We start from the raw sequence: 15,039 nt of genomic DNA, 5'->3' as shown, positions 1-15,039 counted from the left end.
TGTGTATTTATTTGAATCATTGTGTATTTAACTCAAATTTTGCTACAATAGGCTCCATTCTTAACTATAGGTCGTCCTTAAACAGGGCGTTCTTACCCCGGGGACTACCTGTATTCAGGCTTATGATGTAAACAATATTTTCTGATCCCAAATAACATTTATCATATTAGACACATATTGGCTCTGGAATGAGATACAATTTATTTACATTTCTATACCACTACATTGAACAAATCAAGTCAGGGTTTTTATTTAAGGCACAAACGACCAAACTCAAATTATCGCACTTTGGACATTTTATACAAAGACCTAGCTCCTTAGAGAAGGCTCTAATCCTGGGAAAGGTAGAAGGAAAGGAAAAAAGAGCATAACCAGCAACAGGGTGGGGGGACCCAAATGACAGCACTGTTGGAATCCCTGAAGGACCAAGTTGGGAATGATCTTCCTGGAGAAAATTTGTCTGTATTGCCACTACGAGTCAATACCGACTTGATGGCACATAAATTAACTGCTACACACCTGAAGAACTCCTAATCTGAATAGAGGTGGTACATTCTTCTTTGCTGGAGGCATTTAAAGAGAAGCTGGGTACCCATCTATCAGAGATACTATGGTAATGGATTCCTACTCTGGGCAGGGGATTGAACTGGATGATCTCCAAAGGTTTTTTCCAACACTTACATTCTAGGATTTGCCTTAGGATTGATGGTGATGGGGGCAATAGCAATAATACAGCTGGGAGTTGAACCCTTTCACCCAATTCTACCGTCTTCCCCTGCTCTTTCTAAAAAAATACACAGGCAGAGATATAATGCTTATTTTTCTTCAAAGAACAGCTTCTAGAACAGAGTGAATAATTTCTATTGGATAATGAGGGAATCTGATTCTCCCTAGATTCCTTTGGTCAGGAATCTGAGTTTACACACTATATTTTGCATAGGATCCCCTAAGACTGTGTCAGCTCTTCAGGGTAGTCCAGACAAGAAGCACAAACCATGGATACTAACACTGTTGTGAGGTTACAGTAACAAAATCGTGCAAGTCTGAAAGTATTTCTCCCCTCTTTTACTTTTATTTTCCAGGAAACTAGGGAGAATCCCTTCTGAGGTGCTTCCCATACCTCTTCTGTTTTCTGTGTGCTGTTTTGCATGACAGTTGTCTAATCTGTGGCTCTTCCTCCTGTCTGCCAAGGCCATTCCCAAATACCATTACAGGCTGCTGTTAAAAAAAAAATACAGCTTTTAAAAACTATATTTTAGGATAAAACAAACTTCATGCACTTTATTTATTTATTTATTTATTTATTTAATATGGCTGCCCATCTCACATAAAGTGATTTTGAGTGGCTAAATAAATAAATAAATAAATAAACAAACAAACAGAGCTACCAAAGCACAAAGTCAGCAACAAATTCAGTTGTTGGCTCAACCATATCCTGACCCCCATTCTTGAGAAAAAAGACAGGTCTTAAGAGTTTTATGAAAGGCCAGAATGCTGGGTCTAACCTAATATCAAGAGGAATGGTGTTCCAAAGGGCAGGTGCTACCACAGAAAAGGCACACTTCCTGGGTCCCACCAAGTGACATTCTTTAATCAATGGGATCCAAAGCATGCCCCTTCTGCCAGATCTCATGAAATGATAGGAGAGAAATTGTCCCTTAGACAACCAGATCCAACGTCATGAAGGGCTTTATAGCTGACAACCTGCATCATGAATTGTACCTGGAAGCTTATTGGTAAGCAGTACAGCTTACAAAGCAGACGTGTAATATGAGCATACCAAGGCACACCTATAATTGCTTATGCTACCACATTCTGGACCAGCTACAAATTCTTGATGTTCTTCAATGGCAACCTCATGTTGTGTGTGTTGCACTAATTCACTCAAGAGATGGCAAGTGACCAGGCACAGTACTGCCTACTTCATACATAACACAAAGTTGTGCAAAAGCTTTCCTGGACATAGCAGCCATTATTTCTCAAACAAGGGCTGGGTCTAACCTAATATTAAGAGTAATGGTGTTCCAAGGAGGACCCCCATATTGTATACTAGTTCTGTCTGGGACAATACAACCCCATCCAGAACTAGATATGGAAAATCACTGGATCCAGGAGCCCATAAAACCCAGAGCCATTCAGTTTTGCTCAGGTTGAACTGAAACCTGTTCTTCCCCATCCAGACCCCCAACAGCTCCCATCCAGAACCTCCATAGTATTGTTTGGCTGGTAGAGATGTATAACTGGATATCATCAACATATTGATGATACATCACCTGTGCCACTGAATGACCTCACATAGTGGCTTCATCTAGTTATTAAATAGGAGTGGGGAGAGCATCAATTCCTGACAAATCCCACAGAACAGGGGACATAAGAAAAATCTTTCTTGCCATCAACACCAACTAGAACCAACCCCTAAGGTAGGAGAAGAATCAGACTAAGGCTGGACTCACTACTCCTTACCCCCAGAGCTGTCCAGAAGGATAGCATGACCAAGAGCATCAAAGGTCACTGAGAGATCAAGGAGAACCAGAATGGACATACTACCCCATGCTGATCATACCAGTGGTTATCCACAAGCACAATCAATGGTGTTTTTAGTCCTGGGCCTCAACCCAACTGAAAGGGATCCATATAATCCATTTCTTCTAGGAAGCTGCAGAGCAACCACCTTTGCAACTAAGAAGGTTGGAGGCAGGACAAAAATTAAATTAATAATTTAATAAAAGAAGTTAAATTATTACTGTTGGTTGCACAGTCAGCCAGATGATAAAAATGCCAAATCCAGTCTATACATCTGGCTGATTGTGTGATCAACAATAATAATTTAACTTCTCTTATTAAGTTTATATGCCACCCAAGTTGCAGTGATAGCAAGATCTAGTGATGGTTTCTTGAGGAGAAAGTGGACAACTGCTTTCTTAAGCTTCAGAGGGACCACCCTCTATCTCAAGGACACATTTGTCATAGCCAGAACCCTCTCACCATAAATTTGTCCTATACATTGCAATTTAAATTTGCATCAACCACAATTTTAATTGGATGAACATAAATCTTTATTACATTGATTCACATTTTTACTTGAATAGTGCTAATTTTATTAGGTTAGAAATATTCACTATTCTTTGAAAAGTCAAGTTCATTTTTCATAATACTCCAACTCCTAGGCTACACAAAATCAGGTCTATAATTAATTTGATGGACTATTCATATGGGTTACCTTTCCCATGTCTGCCACAGATCATAGTATTTTTGAAATTATAGAGTGCCTTGATCCATTATATTATGTTTCATACTCCAAAATTAATGTATTACAGATCTCTTGCATTTCTGATCCTTGCACATACAACATTGCAGAAAATGTATCTGTTAAATATATTTTCATCATCACTAACTTCAAGAATAGCTAGCCATTTTCTAAACTTACATTGTGTCAAATGTATGGATACAGAATCTGTATTGTACTAGACCTACTTTACAGATAGTATGCTTGATAAAAATATGATCAATATAGTACAACACAAGAATGTTAGTATCAGTGATTAGCCATTTGCCCTTGATTCTGATGTTATTAAATTAGTTTAAAGTAGTGGCTCCCTTGATGCAATTGATCACTTGTATGCAAACATTAATTGATCCAACTCAGTTGCAAAGTTGCAAATTACAAAGTCATTTGTTGGTATGCCCAAAATTTTTGACTAAGGCTGCTTTTTAAAAACAATCACACAGTAGTGCATAAAACTAATATAATATGGGGAAAAAATTCAAAAAGTTACACATGAAGGAAAAAAAAGGTCTTCTGGTTATTTAACTCAGTCTTCTTTTACTAGGTTTTGCTCTAGAAGTCTAAAATATAATTCCTGACAATTTACCATAATTCCTGACAATTCATCTATACATTTCATTCTTCATCATGGTGCAACCTTGTTCTAGAACTTAAAAAAAAATTCCATAATTAATAACAGAGCCTATTATAGCAAAATTTGAGTTAAATACACAATCATTTGCATTAAATTCACAATGGTTCAAGTTAATTACATAATACTACTTATGCAGTATTATACAATAATACTGTTCCGGCTTACATACAAATTCAACTTAAGGACAGAGCTTGGAAACGAACTTGTTCTTAAACTGGGAACTACCTGTAATCTACTGCCTTAATCCTAGAAGACATCAGTTTACAGATGTTACAATAAAATAATCCCTAGCTCTCTGGAGAAGGTTCTAATGGTAGGAAAGGAGAAAGGAAGAGAAGAAATCAAATGCACTACTGTGTGACTGTTTTTAAAAAGCAGCCTTAGTCAAAAATTTTGGGCATACCAACAAAAGCAGCAAAGTGGATGGACTTAGTTACAGTGGCGATGGGTAGACCATTGGAGGACCTAAATGATCAAGTTAGGGACAGATCATCATGGAGAAAATCTATATGGTCCCTAAGAGTTGACATTGACTTGATGGCACATAATCAAAAATCTTATATTAAGTCAACAAAACAACATTAAAAAGTACATACAAATACAGAGGCCCCAGTGGCCCCTGTCTCTGTCCCTAAAGACCTTTTAGAAAAGCTTTGTTTTATTTAAAATCACACACACATGATCTTTAGGATAAATGTCAATGTAAGAGCCTCAAAGATTAGAACTGTGTTTTTGTCAGACACCTTCTCCATTACTCCCTCATTCTAAATCTTAAAGTATCTTTTTCTTCTAGTGCATGGATACACCATCTCAATTTCCCAGTGCTTTGATTATGATCTCCAAAGCCTCTCCAAATATGCAGCCAAGTTGTATTATTTAATTGACAGAATGGAAATAATTGTATCAATTGTATTAAAGAATCCAGTCTAGTTTAGTTTATGATCTGGCTTCACTCACTTTTTTCAGAGAGTATGACCCAGCACTCCATTGACATTCCAAGTACAATCCTCTGCCCAAATAACATTATTGATTCTTTTATAGAATGTCTTCATAAAAAGAGTCTTGGTGAGTCATTCCAAAGGCCAAAATAGGCTGCCACTCCATTTTTCACTGTGGGATGTTGAAGGCTTGTGAGAAATTTTAAGTAGAACTAGACCACTGATGTTCCTCTATTATCCATCTCCAGTACTTGGACTTCCATGATAGATAGGAACAGCCTGGTGGCATTGTTTGCTGCAATCTGTTCTCAGGACTGAGGTCTGATTATCCAAGCTGAACATGATAGGAAATGAATCTGACAAAGCTGAAGTATCATGAAGCTTTGGATTTTATCTTTCACTTTTTACTGCAAGTGAGGTAGAAAAATGAGAATAGATTTCCTGCTGAAACGGTATGTTGAGAGACTATAGAGAGCAAAGTGTTTACAAGATAAGCTGTAACTCCACAGCAGAAAGTAGGTTGGTAATACAGGTAGTCCCCAGTTTAAGAACGAATTCCATTCCCAAGTTCTGTCCTTAAGTCGAATTTGTATGTACAGTAAGCCAGAACAGTATTATTGTATAATACTGTATAAGTAGTATTGTGTACTTAACTCGAACCTTTGTGTATTTAACTTGAATGGCTGTGTATTTCACTCAAACGTTGCTACAATGGGCTCCATTCTTAACTATGGGTCATCCTTAAATCGTGTGTTCTTAACCCAGAGACTATCTATAATTGCAAAAACATTTAAAATTATAGAAATAGCACCATGAAACTTCAGCCTGAGCCCTGTGATTTGGTAACCATAATACAAATACAATACATAATACAATACAGGTATATACAAAGAGAGGAAGAGAAAGGCAACTTTTACTTAAGTGTTTAACTCTCCTCCTCCAACAAAACCAAAGCAGAGAATAGCAGCAATTGTTCGCTAATTTGCAGGCGCAAATAACATAAATTAAATGTGGTAAAGAATTTCATCACACTTTTCTGAAAAAAATATTTGATAGAAATACAGATTATGGCTCCTCTGTTGAGATATTTTCAAGGCTGCTATTTTTCAATTGGCACTTCAAGGTTATTCCAAATATGACTTGCATTATCTGCAGAATTAAACAGCAAGAGCTTCATCCTTTTTGATTAGTACCTGGGAATAGCTACAAATTACAAAGCAAACTGTTTATGGAAAATAGCCCCACTGTACCTCGTTTGGACCTAAAGAAAAGGTAATGGTTTACATCACAATGGCAGCAATGTACTTCCCCAAAGCGTTGTTTAATTTTTGCACCTTTTGCACTTTGATTGTTTTTATTAAGATTTTAATGTAAGCTGCCTTGAATCACTCTGAACTGATAGCCTTATAAATCTAATTCCTCCTCCTCCTCCTCCTCCTCCTCCTCCTCCTCCTCTTTTTCTTCTTCCTATACATCATATAGTAACCAACTGCTTGTATTAGGCATAGACAGAATAGCAATTTTTCCTGGACTAGAGACTCATCACTTCCAGTTAAAGTAACCAGGCATATTAAGAAACTAGGTGCTTTTTAGGAATACTTGAGGCCTATATATATTTGCTTGGAATATATACAAAACTTAGACCCTGTAGAGATGTTCATGTATCGTATTCATTTCTTAAATGAAACCAAAAGTCATAAGTGTCTGAAAGTAACTACTGTATTTCTCAAACAGACTTTATAACTTATAACCAGTTCAGTTCAATGCAATATATGGCTAAGAAATGAATTACCATACCACTTATCATTCCTTTTAGCAAGGCTGCTTGTAAAAGGAAATGAATTGATGTTAAAGTTCATATTATATTGTCTATTTGTTAGATCATGTTTATTTTAGTGTAAATGTATATTCAACTATGGATTCTACTTTCCTATTCTGTTCAGTCAAAATATGTATTCATATGTAACAGATATAACTATGCTTTCAAAAAATAAGTTTAGAAGTAGAATCTTCTCTGATTTTATTTAGCAGAAGGATATGTCAAAATTTGAAAAATACTATTCTGAAAATGATATAGAATTTTTTTTTTCTGGAGGAACAATATTTTAGCATTGAATAGGTTTTGTAACTCTTTTATCCCTCTGGCCAGTTTAAATGTTTTCATGCTATAAGCTTATAGAATATTTTAAAATATAGGCCCTGTTTCATGGGGGTGGATTGGGGGAAAACTGAAAGTAATAGGATTAAGATTTTGATTGAAACTTTTCAAGTTAGGGATGCATTTTACTTAATTCATTTTTGTTGGAAACTCCTGGCAGCCAGAAGATAATATCAAGTTGCAATTTAGTTTTGCTGTACTTACTAGTACTCTTAATACAAGATTGAGAACTAGGATATTCTTTTTTTGAAAACACATCTTGTACTTCAGATCGCCAATGTCCAATTCTAGTAACAAAATGGAAAAAAAATGCTGAGTTCTGGGTTCAAGGGATAAGCTGTCAAAATTCATGCTCTTGCATTTTTGCTTTTATAAAGACGCATATATTATTTTTATTCTGAAGTTTGAAAAAATGTAGCATTTTTAACGAGCATTTCATAGCCCTCTCCTGCATCTCTGTTGCTCTTATTTTGTATCAAACATTTTGCTTCCTCCTATAAAAATTTGGTAAGTTCACAGATGTCAGCATTTGGATGATATAGTCCAACATGTAAAGATCCTCTTATTGCCATAGAAATTAATAGCTGCAGTATGACACATGACTATCATTTACAGAAACCTTCCCTAATCCTCCGGATGTTTTATCTTTATCTCTCAGAATTAGTTTATTTGTATAATACATTTTCAGGCAACAGATAGTGCTCAAAAGTATTTACTCACCAACCATAAATATATAAGATTATATTAATTATTTTAAAGTTAATTTAAAACATATTGAGACTCAAATGATAACAGAAACTGATATGCGGTTAACAATGCCATTAATATTGGCATTATAATCACAAACCATTTCATACAGTGGATAATGAGACTTGACAGTAAAATTCCTTGCCCAACCTAAATCAAAGACGACCAAATACCCCCTTAAACCAACCCAGCATCACACAAAGATGAATCTAAGGCAAGCACCCAGGGTTAGCAGGGGGCAAATTGAAAGCAGCCAGGCTCTGTTGCAATATCATAAAGAAAAATGAGAGAGAACCAGACAAAGTATAGAGATGTTGTTAAAGGTTTTGCTCAGTCATATGTCCACTTCAGCTGAAGGAACCACATTATACCAGGTCAAACTATTCAGCTATAGAATTCAGTACAGTGTCCTCTCTTAAGCAGGAGCTTACTAGATTTTTAGAAAGACATCTCATCAAATATCATCAGCTATTTGGCTGGCTTCACTGGAGATGCCAGGGACGAATCTGGGATTTTGGGATGCAAGCAGATTGTAGTTCTTTCTGGGAGCCGAAGGGCATCTAGGCTGTGGAAGGCTGATTTACACTCTGCAGGGAGCAAATAAACAGAAATCCTGGGTTTATTTTTTATGCATTTATTTACTTATACTAGGACTTACATGATGCTTCAGTCAAGCAATCTAAGTGACTGATCTCTGTAACATTAACTTGGGCAGCAGTGTGTTGAGCCAGAAGTTACTATGAAGCAAATGATACCTAGAAAAAAGATGGCTTCTTTGCTTTACTGCTCCAACAAGGCCTGGTTAGCTGTACTGAGGGAGGTCTAAGACCAATCACCTAAACTCTTAGGAACAGCACCAACTATTGCACCAACACCGTATGGTATAGGGTTCTTTCCTTCTCACTCTAGTCAGCTGAGTTGCATTCCCTTTCTATAGCAAAATTGCTGCAAAAATGGAGTGGAAAGGAGCCTTCCAATTCCCCCAAAACATGAACAAGGAAGATGTGGGGAAGTGAACTATTTTACAGCTGATTAGGTCTAAAGGAGGGAGATATGGTACAGATAAGATAGGAAATGGAAATCTGATGATGGACTACTTTTGAGTTGAAATAGATTACAGCACTAGTGCTGAAAGAATACATGGTGATGGACAGAAGAGGAGCTAGCTAAGGTTGGATTCAAGATACAAGTAGTTTCCAGTTTAAGAACAATTTCTGTTCCCAAGACTAATTTGTATGTGAGCTGGTATTGTATAATACTGTATAAGTAGTATTATGTACATAACTCAAATCATTGTGTATCTAACTTGAATTTTGCTACAATAGGCTCCATTCTTAACTATGAGTCATCCTTAAACTGGGTGTTCTTAACCCGGGGAGTACCTGTACATGCATTTGCAAAAAACTGTGACCATACCAATATCATCTGTGCATAATTTATAGAGATGATTTGCTGACACGAATAAAGTAATATGATTTATACAGCAGAGAAGGAATGTAGAAACGGAGGTCTCCAGAGGTTTCTGAACTATAATTCCCAGAGTGTACTTCAGGAATATCTGAAGAGCCACAAATTCTTCCCTTTAGTAGAGAAAAACCCAATATTACACTTTCAAAATACAGCTTGTTGACTTATAGATAAGTCACCATTGTACCAGCAAAACTCAGCTGTAACTACCAGTCTGATAGCTGAATTGCAGGAAACCAAAAGATGTATAGTGTGCATCACTATCAGCCCTTCCAGGTAGGCCAAGTCAGGAACAGACTCCACAGAACTGACTGGAACCCTACTTTACTGATACAGGCCTAGAGAAACAGAATCTTAAAACCTGGGTTTTCATCTCCTCCCTTTATATTCTACTAAATTAAGGAGAAGTCAGCCCGAGCTTCTTTTTCATGCTTCCTGTTTCTTGGCTTAAACTAGGCTATTGTATATGTAATTGTCATTGTCTCTTTCCCCAAGGTCATCTTTGCGGCTCTCTACAACCACTGAAGAAAGTAGTCCTGTAGTCCTGGGAAGCACCTCAGCAGATGAAGAGGTAGTCTTATAACCCATCGTATTGCACCTACTTATAGAGGGGAGGGTCTGCCCAAGAGTATAGGAGTTACATTAGACAGAAAAAAACCCTGCCTATTTAAGAACTACTTGCACTTCCTTATTTTATGAAAATATACAATGAGACATGTATTTATTATGTTTTAATGTGTTTTGAATGATTCTCTAAAAAGAGACTTGGAAGGGCACACAATACTATTAGCTAGAGGGCTGAATTTGAAAAAAAGAGTAGGGCCTGAATAGAAACTACATTTCATTCATTTTTATTTAAATATAAACAAAATTAATTAAATAGTACTAATGTGACTCACCAATAGTTATTAATTACTCCTTTCTACTACACATTAAAAATTACAGTTTGATGGTAATTTTCAGAGGGCCTCTGGGGAACTGTATTAAAGGGTTTGGGGGAGACTGTTCACATGCCTTGGGATATAGATTATTCATCCTGATTTAAAGCAACCACCTCCAACAAAACCTGGCTATCTTTCACCCTTTATGTATCAGTACGAACCAAGTAAATTCTGCAACTCACCTCCCCAAACCTCTTTTCTTAAAAAGGGTAATGTACAGGGTACTAAAATTTGTTTATGAGGATTGGGGAGATGGGCTTGTTTGCAGGGGGGTCTATTGGGAGGGGAGTTATCAAGATGGTGGCCACAACTGCATGATCAAAGCCCTACCACTTTTTTGCAAACATTCCTGCTGATTTGCATTTTTTTAATATCTGACCACTCACAGAGACACATTTTTTTATCCTTGTCATCTTCATCTTTAACTTCATCAACATCAATCTTTCAAGTAATGCTGCCTTGAAACTTTCAGAAGTTTTATTTTCCTATGAAAAAGTTCCCATTCCTCTACCTCAGTGTACCTCAGCCTCAGCAACTTTAACCCACGCTGGCTGGGGAATTCTGGGAGTTGAAGTCCATACATCTTAAAGTTGCTGAGTTTGAGAAACACTGCTCTACCTTATTCTCGGGGTATGTGAGAATTACTTTCAAATTTCTATTAATGGTGTTGTTGAGTTTATTTCAGTGTCAAGGGAAGGGTGCTGTTGGTGTTACTGCTTTCTGTTACACATCTTTCCAGGACTCTGAATTTATCCTCACCAGGCCTGACAGACAGACAGACAGAAACTTTATTTTGGTCATTAACCAATAAAAATACATTCTATAAAACAAACAAAACAAAATTATCCCTAATATCAATAACTGTTAGCAACTGTTTATGGGTAAAGCTTACACATAATGTAGCAGAATTTTGCTACTTTTAGAGAAATAAATTTATCTTGGTTATTGAACAGATAATCCAAATAAAAATTATCAGAGTCCCCTGGAAATTTAAATAAAAGGGGGGTATTCAACTGGTGGCAAATGTCCCTGTAGAACTGACAATACAAAAGAACAGGGGCTGTGGTTTCTATTGCACCCATGTTGCAGGGACAATATTGGGTTTCATATGGGTTTTTCCTATACTTCCCTTCCAAAACAGCTGTGGGGAGGACATTTAATCAGGCTAGAGATAAGGGTCTCCTGAATTTGGGGACTATAATATGATATAGATATGAAGCTGGTTTGGGTGCTAAGATTTGGTTATTAGCAATTATATTGTGAGAAAATACAGCAGTTTCTGTTTGGCCTTCTATATCTAAGATCCTTTGTCTTAATGTTGATCTGACTTGTTCTAACTCTAAGATTAAAATGGCATCACTGGAGAAGCTATAGATCCTTAGTTTCCTTTGGATGGCTATTTCCCAAGAGGATTGGAAGCTATCTGCCAACATTAGATGGGTCAGTCCACTGGGGTTGTGATGTAATTTTTACCAGTGGGTAAAGATATTTATTCAGAGGTTGGATTTGAGTTTGCTGAAATTCCCTGCTTCCCACTGAAGTACAGCATTTGGAACACAGTGGATAACCTGGAAGATGTTTCTTAGAAATTTTGTGTGTATTCTTTCTAAAGTAACCATGCTGTTATAAGATCCCAGTTGAGCCCCATATAGCAGTTGTGCTCAGGCTTTAGCTGCAAAAAACTTAATTGCAGCAGGGATAAACTGTGCTCCTCTGGTAAAATAGTCGGTTTGGATAGCTGATCCAGATCTCTGTGCACTACAGGAAACATAGTCCAGGTGGGCATTTCTGCTTCCTGAAGCTTGAAAAACTATCCCTAGATATCTAAATATCTTAACCTGTCAATGGGCTGCCCACCTAAATTGCAACTTCTCTGTTTTGAGTGTTTAGAAAAAGTAAGTATATTAGTCTTGGGGTAATTTATTATTAGTTCCTCCTCAGTACAGTAATGCGTAAGTGATCTCAGAGCTCTTTCGAGGCTGACAGAAGTTTATGACAGAATTATTGCATCTCTGCATACAGTAATAAATTGACATGTCTTTGGTATAATTTTGGAGATTGAAAAGGAAAGTTACTTAGATAAGGGACCAATGAGTTTGAATAATGTTGGGGCCAATATACATCCCTGACTCCCCTCCTTGTGGGTATTTCCTTTGTGACATGTCCTTGATTCTTGCACCTGACCTTCAATCTTGTGTTCTCGTGTATTTTGGTGAGCAGCAAAAGTAGGCATTTGTCGACACTGTTATTTTTTAATTTATGCCACAGTTTAGTTCTAGATACTGTGTCAAAAGCTGACCTAAAGTCAATAAATACCACGTAAAGGGATTGTCCTGATTTGCAGGTGTACTTTTCTACTAGATGTTGCAGCATCAAAGCATGGTCTAGCATTGATCAACCTACTCTAAATCCAGCCTGTTCATCCATCAGAATGTATTCAGATTCAAGCCAATTAATTAGTTTATCCTGTAGGTGTTTAGTATACATTTTGCTGATCTGACTTAACAAACTGATTGGGCGGTAGTTAGCTGGATCATCTCTCTTGCCCTTCTTATGTATATTGATATTATAACAGCCAAGCCCCAGTCTTTTGGTATCATGGCTGAATGGTCTATTGGTGTGAAAAGTGAAGCTAGCATTGGGATCCACCATTCCAAATTATTTTTTATTACTTTGTATGTTAGAAAATCTGAACCAGGGGCTTTCCCTGGTTTGAGCTGTTTAATTATATTTCTGATCTCTGAACATGAGATTGGGGGCCAATGGGGAACAGAAGCCTCATCCAACTCCAGATCTGCTAAGAAATTCTCTACTTGACCATATAAGGTGACAAAATGGTGTTCCCATACACTGGCTGGTATAAGTGGTGAAGAGCTATAAATACTGTTAGAAAAGATGAGGCTACCAACTTCCAGAAGATGGCAAGGTTTTTTGCACTGGCAGCTGCTATCAAGTGTTGCCAGGATACCCTCATAGCATTCCTTTTTTTTTTTTTGATAAATTGTTTATACTGTTTTTTCAATGTCACTAACTCAGAAATTGAACAAGAACCAGGATCCTCTTTATATAATTTAAAATGGCGATTTAGAGACTTCCAAGCTTCATGGCATTCATGGTCGAACCAAGTATGACATATTCTTGGATCATGCCTAACTGTAACAGATTAACAATGACTGAAGTAGTTTGGTTAAGTACTGCTGTAGACCTCTCCTGGGAATCCCTGGGTGGGTCCCATTCCACAACCCCTGCGCTGCCAACCACTGCACTGGAACAGCCTATATTAAATGTTTTAGTGCCCTTTAGTGAAGCTAAAATAGAGTCCTGTGAGTGCTGATCTACAATCTCTGTATTTTGTGGGGCTGAGTTCGCATCTCCCAGTGGTGTGTTCAAATCTTCAGGGACGCAATCTGGTTGCCTGTCTGACTGCCTGTCTTCAAGAGGTGTTGGAGCCGAACTCATTAGTATTGCTTTTGCAGCCTTCTGCGTGGGGCACAGAGACCAAATCAATTAGTGGGGCAGCTGTCTTGTGCACTGTGGTTAGAGTTTGCATAAGATCCTCTAACGTCTTCAGTAAATCCTCCTGTTCACAGCCTGGCAAGGCTCCAAAGGTGTCAATGAATTCTGTCTCCAGTGGCTCAGCTGCTATTTGTCCTCTCTCTGCGCCTGAGGTTGCTTATCTGAATGAGCTTCTCCCAAGGACAGGAGAAGTTATCTTTGCAACTGGCGGCAGCAGCCACTCTTAATTCTCATTTAAAGTGCTGGCACTCTCTTGATAGTGACTCAATGAGCGGGTCTCACAAAATACACGTTTTGGAAATATTACGGAAATGGTCAGCATGGGCTTATTTTAAAGAGCATACTTGGGATTATAGACTGCTTGAATGTTGGTAGAATTTATTTACAGCCCATCTTACTAGGGAGCCACCACCAGAAAGTCCACTGGCCCTATTTGTCCCTTTTGGAAAAGTTCAATGGGAGAATTTCTGTCCTGATAGCTTATTTTGGGCCTGCACTAAAGCCCAGGACTCTTGAGAGAAGACTGAAATAAAAAGTGAGGATACTCAAGCACTCAGTCCTCAGGTGCTGTAACTAGAGGACATTCCTACTGGAAATGTAAAGTTTCTTGATGTTTGGAAGCAGAAAAAACAACAACACTTTTATCAGGGAAAAAAAGAAATTTGGGAAAAATTGAAATGTATACAACACTTATAATTAGCAACCTGTGCAAATGCAAAGTGATTTAGTGACTTAATATGATCTATTATGCATAACTTAGTTTGGTTAAAGAGCAAAAAGCATATTTTATAAAACTATTATATATCTATTGATTTTATTTTGAAATGTTTTAATTTCTGTCACAAAGTAAGCTAGAAGAGGGGAAAAAAGAGTGGATATATATAGAGAAAGCGAGCGAGGACAGGCATTCACCAGGTAAACTACTGTATAATAAATTTTGTTCTCTGAATCTAAAATAACATTATCATCACCTCCAATTTCTTCTACTCCTTAATTTAATTAATTTAATTTAATTTAATTTAATTTTTCTGCTTCTCTACCTTTTCAAATGTTTGCGTATTTCTTGATTTGGTATACAGTTTTTCTAATTATAGACCAGTATCTTTTATAACTTATCCATTTATTTTTTACTCACATTTTAAAATCAAGTATTAAGAAGTATTTCATTTTTCTACCATTTTGTGGTTTTTAAAATAAACACCAAAAAGCTTTAGTTAAAAAAAAGTCTAGAAAAAAGACTTTTTTTTTTCTCCTGATTGTGTTTCTTCCACAGGTTATCACATCTCTAATTCCACCCATTAGAATTTATTGAATGTTTCTTTTGAATGAATTTCTGAAACTAGTTTCAATAC

Source organism: Python bivittatus, unplaced genomic scaffold, assembly GCF_059951505.1.
Source record: "Python bivittatus isolate LINGU-HERP-01145 unplaced genomic scaffold, Pbiv_v1 ctg000850_np1212, whole genome shotgun sequence".
Classification (NCBI taxonomy): Eukaryota; Metazoa; Chordata; class Lepidosauria; order Squamata; family Pythonidae; genus Python; species Python bivittatus.
This window is presented reverse-complemented; position numbering follows the sequence as displayed.